This window comes from Theobroma cacao, chromosome 6 (genome assembly GCF_000208745.1).
Source record: "Theobroma cacao cultivar B97-61/B2 chromosome 6, Criollo_cocoa_genome_V2, whole genome shotgun sequence".
Taxonomy (NCBI): Eukaryota; Viridiplantae; Streptophyta; class Magnoliopsida; order Malvales; family Malvaceae; genus Theobroma; species Theobroma cacao.
Genome location: NC_030855.1, coordinates 15,058,623 through 15,070,731, shown reverse-complemented (window position 1 = coordinate 15,070,731; position 12,109 = coordinate 15,058,623).

The window sequence follows — 12,109 nt, the reverse complement described above, 5'->3', positions numbered from 1 at the left end:
CATTAGTTGAGGTTAGAGTCAAGCAAAAGAATCAACAAGACCGGTGAGTGAACTTGCATTTAAAAATTTGCTTTGGGAAATGCAAATTTATTTGGATGAAACATTTAAATGATTTTATGCAACCTTTGTTTAAAAATGTGTGTCGGAGAACAAGCCCTTGATAAAATGCTTTGATATTGTGAAAATGTGAAATGTGTAAAAGGATGAATCCATGTGCTCCTATATTATGTTGGTATGTATGTATATGAATATACATTGTGCATTGATGAATAATGTTGTGTGAGGAATTTTAAATTGTGCGAGTAGGGAGTGCACACATGATGATGTTGAAGTGTGCGAGTAGAGAGTGCACACATGATGATGAATGCATATGTATATATATATGTGTGTGTTATACAAAGTTATGAAAAATATTTGTGATTGTGTTACATGTTGGCATTGTTAATTGCTCTCAAATTGCTTTTCATTTCAACAAGAAAATGGCTTTTGATGCAATAAGACCCATTTCAATTAAAATGCTCTGTTTCTCGCTGCAGTGAGATTCATTTTTGCTGCAGCGAGACACTCTCGAGTTTTGGGGGTCACATTGGCCTGGTTCTCGTTACAGCGAGAAACTCTTAGATTCTGGTGCAATTTTTTCACTTTGATGAAGATTTTGACCATCTTCCCGTCTGAACTGGGAAAAGTGATAAACATAAAGTTGTAGCCCTGCCTATTAGATTTCTAATGGTATAAAAATCAGGTCAATTGGAGTTCTGTAGTGGGAGATATGATAGAAAAACTAAAACATATGCAAACCAAGACTATTTCTCACTACAGCGAGAAACTTGCTGCCATGCTTGCTACCTTGCTTGATTTTGACCTATTTTTCACCCATATAACTTCATTGATTGATCATGGGTTTTTGCAACACTATGAGGTTATTGATCAAAGTTTGAACTGAGGAGTTTTTAGTAAGAAATTAAATCAATTGCATTTTTTTTGAAACAAGTGCATCTGATTTCCAAATTCTTCCTATTGATTGCTTGTTCCCTTCTTATGTTCACTCTCTGAGTTTATACTCACATTTTTAAACTTCATGTTTTCAGATTCAAAGGCAGTTGTGACCTAGATTGAGCTGTCTACGTATGCTAATCTTTTTGGTAGGTACTATGGCAACTCAGTAGTTGTATCTTCACCCAGAGTCACTCCGCTGCTGGTCAAGAGTCTTCTGCTTGTGTACATGTATAAGTAATGAAGACCACTAGGATTCATGCTAAAAATCAAATATGTATATTTGCTTACTGAAGCCATTGTAAGGTGGCAAATGAGTGATACTATGTTAGCATAATACAATTGTGAGTAATAGGTTACTATAAAATGTTATTGAAATATTTTTAGTTGAGAATTACAATATGGGTTTGAGAAATGATGGCTTGGAATGATGATTGGGATTGCATAAATAGGCTTGCTTGGGCTTAGTGGGGTATGCCCGTTGGGCCCATGCGTCGGTCATAGCCTGGAATTCGAGCTGTGACAATGTTGATATGTATAATGTGCATTGGATGTTCCTTTTTGTGTGATAATGATGACCCAGCTATATACGTGTGGGAGTGCACATGAGCTGATGATGACCCAGCTATGTGCGGTGTGGGAGTGCACATGAATTGATGATGACCCAACTATGTGTGAGTAAGGAGTGCACATGAGCGGAATATGGCGGGATGGTATGTATGATGATGTATATATATATATATAAATATCTGTGTTATAGAAAGTTCATGAGTATGGTACATGGTTGTAATACATGTGAATCTTGCATGTTGAACCTTGGAAATTTCTAAGGATGTTCAAGTTGATTTTGTCTTTGCCGCTAAATGGCTTTTTCTTGAGAGAATGAAAACTGGTTGTTGGTGTCCTGTTTCTTGCTGCAACGAGATTTATTCTCGCTGCAGTGAAAAAGTCTTGGGTTTGGAGGGTTACATTGACTTGATTCTAGCTGCAGCGAGAGAGTTGCTGAATCTTCTCGTTACAGCGAGATTTATTCTCGTTACAGTGAGAAACATTCTATCTTGCTTACCTCCTTGTTTGGTTGCTGCCCTATTTTCCACTTCTTTAGCACCATAGTTGATCATGGACTTTCAACATCAAGGAATTAATTAATTAAGTTTGAAATGAAGAGTTTTAGTGAGAAACCCTTGGCTAGCTGAGAAACCTCCGGCCAGTTGATAGTTTGAACCAAATTTCACTGCAGTAAAAATTCATTCTTTTCGCTGAAATAAGGACTCGTCGTTTCACTTGACTTGTTTGAATGCTATTAAAGTTTTCACTCTTCAAATCCTTTGTTGTGCATGGATCCTTTATCGTCAAGTGATTACTTCATTAAGGGTTTAATGAAGAGTTTTAATAAGAATTAAACTAAATTGCATTGTTTTCGAAAATAAGTGCATTATGATTTCTTAACTTCTTTTATCGATTGCTTATTCCCTTCCTTGTTCACTCACTGGGTTTATACTCACCGTTTTCAACTTCATGTTTTCAAATCAGGAGGCAGCTGATAACTAGGTCAAGGTGTCCTTGTAGACTGGTCTTCTTAGTAGGTATCTCGGCTTTCAATAGTTGTACTTTCACTCGAGTCTCTCCGTTGGAAGTCGAGTATCCCTTTTGTTGTGTATAGACAAACCCGATGTAAATTATTAAGATATATGTTTTAGACAATATATGTATATTTGATTGGTAATGCCACTATGAAATGGCAATGGTTTATCATTATTTTGAATTAGAATTATGAAATATAACTTTAGCAACTTTTGATGGAATGATGAATAGGTCATATAGATAGGCTTGCTTGGGCTTAGTGGGCTATGTCCATTGGGTCCATGCCCCTGTCATGGCCCGAAATTTGGATCGTGACACATTCACTTGATATATTGAGTTTAACTTACTACTTGGAAGTGTATAGGTAAGGAAGGTTTGTCGTGGTGGATTACCAGAGGAGCTAACAGGCGATCGGTAGGTAAAACTAGCTAGAGACGCACCCGAATCGATAGCAATGTAGCGTCCTGCTATTGTGAGGTGAGTAGGGGTGTCTATTTTAAAATTTACATAAACTATATATCGATATACGTTTAATAGATGTACCGATTTCTTTAAATGCAATTGTGGACAGCATGAGTTGGTAGAATGCTAGGCACTTGTGAATGCCATGTTTGTGGAAATGTTTTGTATACATATCTATACTAGATATTTAAAGGGTTTTAGAAATTGGGAAATGAGCTCTTTACCACCGTTTATGTCAAAATGTGCCTTATTTGTTTTAGTGATGTCCATTCATGAATAATTTACATATATTCACCATGCTGATTTGATATTTAAACCTCATGCAAAGGTTCTACATTACAAAGTCTTACAAACGAGTTTATCATGTTACCACAATTGGTATTTTGGAAATAGATTTAAAATAAGCTTTTGAGAACCCAATTTGCTTTTAAATGGTTTTGTCAAACTGGGAGATTTGAGAGTATGCTGAATGTCACATCAAGATTATGAAACCTCAACTTTCATAGACGCGTAACTAGAGGAAGAACTTATGTTTAAAGGTTTAATNTTTCATAGACGCGTAACTAGAGGTAGAACTTATGTTTAAAGGTTTAATTTGAGCTAATGATGCTAGTTTTATGTTACTTATAATTATTTTATGTCGTTATAAGAGTAGGATTGAAAAGTGATTTCAATTGGTGAAGAAAGGTGTATAATGGGCTATTGCTCTATTTACATATGTTTTGGTTTTTCAAGCATATCTCCCACTACAGAAGTCCAAATAACATGATTTTTGGACCATTAGAAAGCTAAAGGCAAGGCTACAACTTTGATGTTTATCACTTTGCCCAGTTATGATAGTAAGGTGGTCAAAATCGTTGTCGAAGTGAAAGTACTGCGCCAAAAGAATAGATTTGGACAGAACATTTGAGAGCCGCTACGCTAGAAATTGAGACCCGCGGCTCTCACTGTAATTTCCAAGAATAAAAAGCTTAGGGGATTTTTGAAGCTAGGGCTTTTGAGGGCTACTTAAGAGACCTCTTTAAGAGGATTTTGGACCTTTTCCCAATGTCAAAAGAGCAAAAAGTTTGCACAAGAAAAGGAGGAAGACAAGTGGCCTTGTTAAGGGCATTATTGCAATTGCATGAAAAATTAGATAGGCTTTAACAATAAATATCTACTCTCTAGCAACCTTTTTCATTTTTTTCCAGCAACTTCTTTTTCCCATCTTTCTTTTCATCTCATGTTTCTTCATCCTCCATGCGAGTTCTCTTTAAGCTTCCATAACTCTCTCAAGTTAGTCTCAAATTTCATGCTTTTGTGCACCTTTTCACAAGCCCTTTGTGCTCCTTTTCACAAGCCCTTTGTGCTATTTTACTCTTTCATCTTAAAAAACCCTCCAAAGTCTTAAACTAATACTTTCTCTCAGTAGCTAGGTTTTTTAGAGAGAGAAAGAAAGACTCTCTATAATAGTTTGAGAAATCTTGAGGAGGAATCCAATTACAAATCTAGCAAGGTAAGTATTGAAATTGAGTTGATATTTTTAGTTGTTGAGAATGGTTGGTGGTTAGATTTGTGAGTGTTTTGTAGTTAAAGTGATTTATTCATTTTAGTGTGATTAGAATAATAAAAATAGATAGCCACTTAATGGTAGTTGGAAACTAGATAGGAATAACTAGCAAAACATGATTTAGGAGATAGCTTCTAAAACTATATTTATGTGAACTGAGTTAAAGGTGACGCTATTATGATGATGGGTTCCAACGAAGCTCCACCTCCCTATTTGGACCATTAGAGGAAGTTGGAATTAGGTAAAGATTTAACAAATACTGGTGAGTGAACCTGCACTAAAAGGTTTTGGGTAGATGTACATACGTTTGAACGAATCACTTGAATTGTTTAAATTGCCTTTTCTTCAAATTGCATACGGGAACAAGCCTTTAACGAAACATTTTCCTTGTGTTGTGGAATGTGATTATAATGAATTTGTGAAATCCCTTTATATGTTGATATATATATATATATATATATATATGTATGTATAGTACATTGGTAGATAATATTGTGTAATGAATATAATCGTGCGTGTGCGTGATATGGGGGATGCACATGCCGGTAATGACAGGGTGTGGGAGTGTGGAGGATGACATAGTTGTACGCGATGTAGGGGTTGCACATGAGCTGGGTGAGGTGGCGGTGCTATACATGCTGAAGTATGTATATGTATATATGTATGTTATAGAAAGTTTATTAAAAAATTTGTGATTGGGTTGTATGTTGGCATTGTTAGTTTTTGACATATTTTCCACTTCTTTAACAACATGGTTGATCATGAATTTCCAATGTCAAAGGATTAATTTATCTAGTTTGAAATGAGAGGTTTTAACGAGAAACCCTTGTGCAATTGAGAGGAGCCCTCATACAGATGATGATATGTACCTAAAATATGCTGCAGCGAGAATGCCTTTGCACTGCAGTGAGAATCTATCTATTACGCTGCCTTGCTTGGATAATTGCCAAAATTTTCTCTCTTTCTGATTTCATGTTGGACATGATTCCTTCATTATTAAATGATTTAATAACCAAAGGTTTAATGGAGGGGTTTTATTAAGAACTTGAACTAAATTGCCTTTTTTTCAAATAAGTGCATTATGATTTTAAAATCTCCCTTATCGTTGCTTGTTCCCTTCTTATGTTCACTTATTGAGTTTGTACTCACTGTTTTTAACTTCATGTTTTCAGATCAGGAAGCAGTCGGAACCTAGGTCGAGGAGTTCATGTAGATTCATCTCTTAGGTAGGTATCTTGGCATTCAATAGTTGAACCTCTACCAAGGTCACACTGCTGGAAGTCAAGAGTCATTTTGTTTGTGAATAAGTTCATGTGATGTAAAGTATTAAGATAGGTGTCTTAGACAAGGTATGTATATTCTGATTGGTAATGCCACCATGAGTTGGCAATGGTTAACATTATTTTGGGTTAATGTGAAATGCAATTTTTGATTGCTATAGCACATTAATTAGGTACTTATAGGTTGGAAGTATGAAAGGTGACTTTAAGAATAGTTGATGGAATGATGAGCAAGATTATATAAATAAGCTTGCTTGAGCTTGGTGGGCTATGCCAATTGGGTTCATGCACCAGTCATGGCCCGAAATTTGGGTCATGACAAGGATAATGTGACCTTTGTGCACAAGTGAGCTCTAGCTAGAGAACCTTTGGGTCACCGACTAACTGCTAGACATGCCTAGGCCACGGTCTGCGATATATATACATGGCAAGGCCACGGATGATATATCTGGTTAGGCCACTAGTTGCTATACATGGTGTCAACCACATGATTTCTTCAATGTCAACCAATATCGTTGAAACTGCCATGGCTGTGGGAATCAGATAGAGATGGCCCTCCTGGATGTTATTACGTGGAAGCAGGTCCACAAGTTGATTACTGCGACTACCTACTCGAGAGTGATATCTCTTTGGGTTTTCAAACATGAAATTCTATTGCATGGTGAGAATCACGAGTTTTTTCGCAACTCCTTTATTTATACGATGATATTTTATTTATTTATTTAATTAATTCCTCGAGGACGAGTTGATTTATGAGCTTATGTATAGCTTGATAATGCTTGATGGGAGCATGCATGCTTACGATAGTTTGATTTAAGTACGGATGTTAAATGAATTTAGAGGGTAGAAATCTTTCACTTGCTTTGGTTTTGATACATTGATTGAAATGATTACTTTGCATTAAAATTCTTGGTTTTACATATAAGGCACAAATCTTCCTTGAGTTAAAGTTTTTATATATACTCTTATGTTTTAATATTCAAATCTCTTATCACTAGTTTGTTTCCCATCTACGCCTACTCACGGAGCTGATGATCACTGAGTTTGTGAGACTCACCACCATTATCTTCCCTTTTTGGAGATAAGTGATCAGCTCAAGGTATCGCCCTAGCATTTTGACTCACTGCAATATAGGTAATGGCATCTCTTAGATTCCCACTTCGAGTCTCTCCACTACATAGGGGTCGTGTTGTGTAAAACAGTTAGATTTGTAAAGATTATTAGTTTATTAGAAATGCATTGCTAGAACCTTGAGATTGTGTAATGAATACTAAGTGTGATGTTGAAATTGTCTTGGAATTTGCTAGATTGGTTATTGTTATCCAGTTGCTACATCTTTTTACAACTGTTTATTGGGTTTAAGTGAATGATAGTGTTAGTATAAGACAGTAAAATCTTTGATGGACATCACAAGTGGAATGTTATAATAAAAATCCAAGTCGATCCATGTATGCATTAGATTGTTTGATATATTTAACAAGAATTTCAACTAAGGCTTGTTCGAGATTCGGTGAGTTCTCTCATAGGGCTCAGATGCCGGTAACGATCGAAAAGAAGGTCGTTACACAAGCATTGCAAAAAGGTTGGTTCATTTGAAAAATGCTATTAGTATCAACTTATGATGCTCATGATCATGCCCATGAATACATTTTAATTTGATTTCACAATGATAATATAAACGTCAAGCAAAAAGAAATTTATACCATATATCAAATCAATCTTGTTCAACCAAGTAATATCATTAAAATCATGAATTAATAAATCATTTTCAATCAAAATGAGGAAAAAGGATTTGCAAGAAAATCATTTGAAGATTTAATTCCCCTTTTTCAAAAATTTTGCGCTTAGAACATACAAGATTTGAGTTGGATATGCATTATGTAAAATCATGAGCTCTAAGTCATTCAATTTGTTTAATTATTCTCTATATGAAATGCGTAATGAGCATACTAAATCCTATTCATTTATATCAAGGGTCATTCTCAAATATCTCACAATCATGTACAAATAATGCCCTTATGGCCATCAAGCTTGCAAACAAGCACCTTATCCTACAATAACAAGTCAATAAATATTTTCATCATGAAACAAAGTTGTTAATCCATAAATCATTATAAGCTCAAGTATGGCAAGTATTTTTCTAATGTAAGTTCATTTAGCTTTGAAAATACCCATTCAAGTAGTCGAGACTTATCAAGCTCATCATCAACCAAGTTGAACTATTCATGTAAGTTTTAAATTGCAACTCAAGGTTGTTGAAATGGTCAAATTATCATAGATACAAGGAAATAAAAAAAAAATTGAACTCTTTAAACTCAATTTCCTTGTTTAGACTACTAACAATAGGTAAGAAGCAAATCAAACATGTGAGATCATATTATTGTCACATCATCAACATCAAACCTTTTATGTTCAAGATTATGCTTAAAATCATTTTGTTAAAGAGCTAATGTGTAATCAATTTCAAAAAACATGAGAAAATTTTATCTATACAATTTTCCACAATTAAGAAAAAAAAATGAAAAGAAAATAAGGAAAATGATGATAAATTCGAAATCAAATACAAGTGCGTAGTTTTAATCTCATAAGCTCGTACTTCCTTCAAGATTATGCAATTTATAACATTTTTCACATTTAAATAAATTTTTCATAATTAAGATTTTTCAATAATGTTCAAAGAAGAATTATGCACTTAATGAATGAAGAAACAAAATTTCCAATCAAAGAGATCAAACAATTTAAAAATCAATCAATCACAAGAACTTGTCTGTCAAGTAAAATTTTTGAATTTAAAAGCTCAAAAAAGATTTTTGTAATAGAAATCATCCATTTTCTTTGTGTGTTAAGAAAGCTTTCAATCTTCAATAGCTTGTTCCTCCTTGCTCTAGCACACTTGCTTCCTCATTTCCTTTTTTCCTTGTTCCACAAAATTGCTGCAATGAAGTTCATGGCCATGTTTTTGAGCTAACAAGATCTTTACTTAAAGGTCGATAAACTTGCAAACTTGAGACTAATGCTTTAATACCAATTGTTAGGAATGTGTTAGCTCAATAATAATAATAACAAGGAAAATATCCAAGAAGGGGGTGAATTGGATTTTCAAAAAAAAATTCTTTCTAATAAATCAAACTTTGAAGCTTAATGACAATTTCTCAAATTTTTTTTTGCTTTTGAAGATATCAAAGAAATGAATAAACAAGCAGAACAGACATTTTCAACATTATTCAAGGTGAAGTAAAAATGCTCAAGTATATAAAAGATGAGTAAGTGAGTTGTAAATAAATTTCTAAAATAGTTTCATGATAAAAGCACAAGCTTAAGGAGAAGGCAGATTATCAAATTTTGTTCACACTTTAAAACATGTCAAAAACAATTGGAATTAAATGAGCAAGTAAGTTCAAAATAGATTCTCAAAAACTCTTCAAAATGAAGAGCATAAATCAAATGTGTAAAGTAACTTCAATAATAAATTAAGGAATAAAACAAGATAAGTGCAGATTTTCAAAACTTTTTAGACAAAGGTAAAAAGCATAAGTATTTTAAAGCGAGTCAAAAGTTATTTGAAGACTAAGTTGAAGAAAAAGCAAGTTGAAAACCAAATGTTCAAATCTTCTCACAGTGAAGTAAAATGCACAAGTAAGAAGCAACGAAGAGTAAATAGAAAATACATAAGTTTAAGAGAAAAGTCACAAATCATTTATAGAAGTTCAGCCCTCTCCATAGACACCTACATCATTTCCCTTGGCTCACCTAGGAGTTTGTAATCCATTATGAAAAATACTTTTTAAGGCTCATGTATAACATTTACAATAGTGCCTTTTCATGAGCTCAAGCACAACATTTACAATGCTTGTCACAAGAGCAAGCATAACCCACACAATGCTTTTTCACTAGAGCAAGCATAATCCCTTGCATTTTCAAGGATCAGGCATAAACTTTTGCCTTTTCAAGCATTAGGTGTAACCTCTTCACAATACTACCGTTTGAAGGCTTATGCATAACCTTTATTTCTTACAAGGTCAAAGCAATGATACCTTTAAAAGGTGGGTTTTGCTTAGCAAGTACAATGGAAGAAAAGTTTGGAAATGCCAAAAATGTTTACAAAAGATGTGAGTGAAGGCATAAGGAATTTCAAGCTTAAGTGTAGCTCACAAGCTCTTTGGAAGAATAGGGAATGGCTTACTCTAGCTTGGTTTTTCTCTCTTTTTCCTTTTCTTTTTCATCTCATTTGATTCTTAATCAAATGATCCTTTTTCTCTCAACTTCTCTCTTTTTCAAAATTAGTTGGAAAATGTCACGACCTGATACTCCCCTCTAGCCCGTGACAACCATCGAGGTGTCCCGATCGACACTCATTACCCGGAATGTCAACAGAAACCCTGCAAGGCTTTAATATCAGTTTCTCATTTCTCCTGTGAGTAACTGTTGCCAAATATCATGTTCTAAAAGATTTTAAGCTATTTCCAACTTAAATCAATAAAAAAAAATGATTTCTGTCTCATAGGGGCATTTTTGGTTATTTTTCTCCGAAAATTTTGAAACCAGCTGAAAATGTAGTATGCGAGTATAAAATACATAATTCATAATCAAAAATAAGCTTAAACGTCTAAAACCTTCATTTAGAATGAAATTATGACTATTTGAATATAATAAAAAAATTCAATAAAATATTTTATTTTCTTATAAAATAATATTTATAGAGTTACTGGTAAATAATTTTTGTAGCGTAAAAGCTAAATAAATTCATACATATTGTAATACAGAACCAAAGTATAAAATTTAATTTACAGTGACACGTGGGCCCATGAACGACCAAAAGTATCAAAAATGGTAAACCTACAATTTTTAAGAATGCAAGTCCAACTGTAGCCCTCAACAAAGTGAGCTATCTACAGACTATCTTGAGCCTAAAATGGGTGGAAAGGAGGGTGGTGAGATTATATAATCCCAGTGAGTAAACAAATATCATCTAAAATATCTAAAGTTGAGTAAATGGAGACAGATAAAATAGATTAGCATAAAAATGATTCTTAGCATTTCGAACTCATTTTAATAAGATAAAATAGATTCATTTCATTAAAATAAACAACTAGGGTTATGATTTCCTGAAAAGTTTGGCTCGTGCCAAAATCATTCTCATACTCAGTTATCAGGGATACCTTGCCCGAGGGCTATCCTAACCGAGTCTGCCAAGGCTGTTAAAAAGTCATGTACGCATAAATCATGTTTTTATTTTGAAAACATAGCTGTTCCTTGGCGTTGGCTGAGTTCAGCCTCATGTGGTGGTTTAGCGTGAAGTGAACTCTAAAGTGTTAACCTCAAGAGTTATCCATCCGCGCCTCTCATACTGAGGTAAGAATATAATAAGGTTACCGTGCCCCTCTAATAGGCTGGTCCACGGAATTCGTCCACTATAGCGACCAATTTATAACCCACCAATTCAATCAAATTCAACAGCATGACATGGCAATTATTTTATTTTACATCCTCTCAAGGCAAATCAACAGTTCATACATTTTCAGCACATTTACCAATCCCCCATTAATGCCAATATTATCATAAGCCATTCAATTCAAACCATGATTTATAACATAGCAATTAGTCTCCAATTACTCCATTTTCAAAACCATCATTCAATTTCAAGATAATTTTATAAAATCATTTCATTTAATCACATTTTGCTTATAAAATATAAAGATTTGCCATTTAAACTCATTTTCCATAAAATCACAAAAACGATTAAAAATTACTTTAGATAATTAAGACGATAAGAAAGTTACTCACTATTTCGGGAGTCGAATTCTGAGTACTCCAATTCTAAATCCTCGGGTACTATCTCTTTACTTTTGTCAGAAAGCTCACCACCTAGACATAATACACACTAAGCCATTTACTACATTTGTGCTAAACCATTGTAAAACCAATTCAGGCTTTATACTAATGCATGAAATGGGATGTCAAATACTCAAGTAACTATCTAAATACAGTGTTCTACACAAATTCAATTATGTACCCAAATAAAATGGTATTGGCCTAATTCGATCTATCACTCAGTTAATTGGCCAATATGTCCAATTTAACTCCAATTAACTCCATTTTTCTTCCAATTCTCCAAACCATCAAACACAAGTCAAATAGCATAAAATTTAGCAAAATTATCTTCACATTTTCTCTTGGGAATTTCGGCCATGGTGGGTGCATCAACACTATAATTTTTCCTAATTCATATTCTCATCGTAAT